The sequence below is a fragment of the Brachycentrus maculatus genome, unplaced genomic scaffold (genome assembly GCF_059751285.1).
Source record: "Brachycentrus maculatus isolate JH-2025_06_01 unplaced genomic scaffold, ASM5975128v1 h1tg002198l, whole genome shotgun sequence".
Classification (NCBI taxonomy): domain Eukaryota; kingdom Metazoa; phylum Arthropoda; class Insecta; order Trichoptera; family Brachycentridae; genus Brachycentrus; species Brachycentrus maculatus.
The window spans coordinates 34857-38597 of NW_028282704.1; positions in this window are offsets into that span (position 1 = coordinate 34857).

Consider the following 3741-nt stretch of genomic DNA (forward strand, 5'->3'; position numbering starts at 1 on the left):
CGCGTCATACTAACCGAACAATAAAAAAACATACTAAAAACTAGAAGGGCAAGCATCGAAGGCGAGTTGCCCAAACTCGATTAATATAAAAAAATGGCGGAAGTTGTCATCCCTGCAGATATTCAGACTCTTTATGATATAATATTTTCAGATTCTGGCGATTTCCCACTCAGCAGTACCGACACAAATTTCTTTCAGTTCATGAGCAGGATTCTGAAGAATTATAACTATGTCTTCACTAATTACGACAAGCCAGGACCTGCATTTTACACAGGCAACACCTAATCCGGAATCACATTTGAAAACTGTCCTATATTTTCCTAAAAAAACGTTGAACAAGATCATCCCCTTCCTCCAATCCCTTTCATCCCGAAAGAATGCCATTGCGTTCAGGTGGAGAGAATCTATTGGATCAGCCATTAGGAACTGATGTATAGTTCTGAGGTCAAGCAGGCATCTCCTCCCATGATGGTTGGCTCTATTGTGACGACAATTTATAGGGTGAAACAGACGGATTAGCGAAATGTAAAACTATAAGTATTCACGCATGTTTTTCTACCTGAAAAAATGGCGTTAAAATCGATTGTCAGGAGTGGCGCTGATGGATAGCTTAACACTCTAATTCCCATAATTGTCAAAGAAATCGAGAAAACCGTCAAAGCGTATCAAAGGCTACTCTCAAAGAAGGCAAGAGCCAGGAATCCAAAGGCAATAGCAAACGAAGAGCCCGATGAAAAATAAATCTCAAATATTGAGGATAAAGATCACTAAAAACAATCCACCAACAAAGATATTCGGATGTACGTTATTGGAGGGATCATAGCTACCCTTATCTTGAATATTTTGGTTCATGCCTTAATTTCTTGATGATCTGGCAAGTTGATAATTTCAATATAAATACACACACATCAATAAACACATAAATACACACAAATGCACCCAATTATATATCGCATTAATTTCGATGACTGCATATATAAATGGCATAGAAAAAAAGCTAAGTTAAGATATAAGAAAGGTAATTGCTTGGCAAATATGCATAGAATCGCTATCGGTCAATAGTGCAGAGAGTTGAGAGATTTATTGAGCTGTAGCATCATGAGTTTCCCAATTACCCTCTCGATAAAATACTCAAAATTCTTTACATTTAGACTTACTCCTGTAGGAAGCTATTCACCAAATATTACGTGCAGTCATTGGGACAGGATGAAAAAGGAGACAGTGAACACTCTACAGCCAAAAGTTCCTTGAAGAAGGAGTTAATGCTGACAACCAACCTCCTGCAAAAGCTGTCCGAGAAAAAGAAAATTCAGTACGAAAGTGTCGCCAAAAAGGTTATTCTAATAAAACTCGTGAAGCTAATGTCTCGCAACTTTCGGTACATTTATTCCTCGCTCTGCAGACTCATTGACAAGGATCTGATGCTGACCAGATTGCTCGATTCAACAGAGAGCCATCATCCTGTTTCTGAATAATAATATGAGTACATGATCGATAAGATCTCAATTTCTTACTTGCACAACTTTTTCCAAATCGGGCAGTGGCTCTCTGAGAAATTGGTGCTCATGAAAGAATTCGAAATAATTTAGAAAACCGAAAAACTTAAAAATGAGGAGCAGCTCAAATTCGAAGAAACCAAAACCAAAACCAAAACCAATAGTGTAACAAAGATGCAGGAAAAGCTGGCAATTCTGAAAGAAACTCTCAAATTTTTGTAGGCCATTCGATCAAACAACTTTGGAGGTAAAATCACAGAAGATAAGATAGGGGAAATATAAATAAAGTGTTTGCACATGTCAAATTTGTTAAGAAACCAACAATATGAAGAGTCTCTTACTGAAGGAAACCAAATAATTCTGCAAATACTGCCAATAATGTCGAGTTTAGCCAATAAGGGGAAGGGGATTTTAAAGAAAAAGTATCTCATTACGAGGAGAAAAAACTGCAACAAGATTATGTTTCTGAGTTTCGTTTTCCTATTCTGCGGGCATATAGGCCAAGGATCAATTAGCTTATCGAAGGCTATCCTCGAAATTATCAGCTACCTCCTCTATCTTCCAGGCACTAAGAAATTCAGTGACAACTTTCCTATTTTCGAGAACATTCTCAGGTTTGGATAAAAGGTCACATGCGAGTATTTTTAGATCCGCAAGATGATCATGGCAACAGTATTCGATGAAGAAGAACTTTTGAACTTTATTCACAATGCCCAGGGTAAACATAAGGCCATGAGTAACTAAATATAGGAGGTCTTCCTTCAGCGTCCCCATCCGAATCATAAATAGCAAAGAATGACTGATATCGACGAACGGTTCAAAAAATATAGCTCCTAGTTTATTGGGAAGAAAGGGCCCGACCACTTAATGACTAACCCGAGCATGGCTTTCATTAGCATGAAATTCAAAGAACCAAACTCGAAGATGATCGCAGAGAAACCCAATCACAACAACCCTAATAAAATAAGCAGTGGAAAAGTGACCGAGAAGAATTTTCCATCCAAAATGCACATCGTCAGGAGCAAAATTGTTTATAAACAAGTTGATTTTCAAGATGACCGCGCTAACTTATTTCATAGTGATAGCTTGGAAGAGCTCCCGGATGTTTAGAGCCATATAAACAGCATGAACAATAGCTATTTGTTCAAGAAAAAGAATCAGGCGAAAATCACTATAGCAGATAACACATAAGAATCCTCGACTTTCGGGTTGGTCGACACAGGCTCATCCTTTTTTAACAATAATAGCAGCAAGTTCAAGGCTGCAAAAAAGAAGAATAAGAGAAGAGTAGTAGGTCTCGAGGAACTCCGCCATTCCCAGAGTTCAGAACAATTTCACCATTCTAAACTAAAGAAATAAATATTCAATCTGAAAAAGCAAAACGAACTGAAAAATAAATGGTCATAGCTTTTAGTCACTCCCTTCAGCTAATATTATACGTAAATGCCCATTGCTCAATAAATCAATGAAATTATCAAGAAAACAAGGCATGGCAGATCGTTCGACGCAATCGGAACGACATCTGAAAATAAATGCGCCTTCGTGCAGCCATATCGCAAATAATAACAAACAACTAAATGCGATTAAAAGAAGCATCATAAAAAATCAGGCAAAAAGCACAAAAGCCACAGAGATGTAAAAGAACTGTTCTTTAAGATTCTTCTCCAGAATAAGGATTCGCTTTCTATCCAATAATATTGCTGCAAGTTCTAGAATTATCTTCTCAAGAAGGATATATAAAAAAATTATTAATCCAAGTAATCTCAGAGCAAGAAGACAGATCGGAAGGACTACAACTATTAACCCCCTAAGGAAAGCCAACATCTCTTTATAGAGCATTCAAAAGCATCGATTAACATCTCTGGGGTTGGCTTTCAAAATAAGATGACGTACGAAGAGTACCAATCTCGGAGGATAAGCCAAAACGACTAGAATAAGTTTATGAATTCTTGTAAGAAAATGGACGAGTTTTCTCTCAGCGACAGCGACAGTGAGCAGTAAAGCAACCATAGTGATTTGAAGATACCTGGGAAGCGTCTGGTACGTGAGCGTACCCAGCCATCGGGGGTTGTGAGATCTAGCTATATGTAGAGTATCCAGAATAATCTAAAAAATTCCCTATAAGCTAGAGTAATCAACCAGAAAAGTGCAGAAAACGCCAGTCAATACAAAAATATGATGAAGTAAAGGTCAGCCTTCTATAACCTTAGTAAGGAGAGCATCAACAATCTCGCAAAACGAGTAA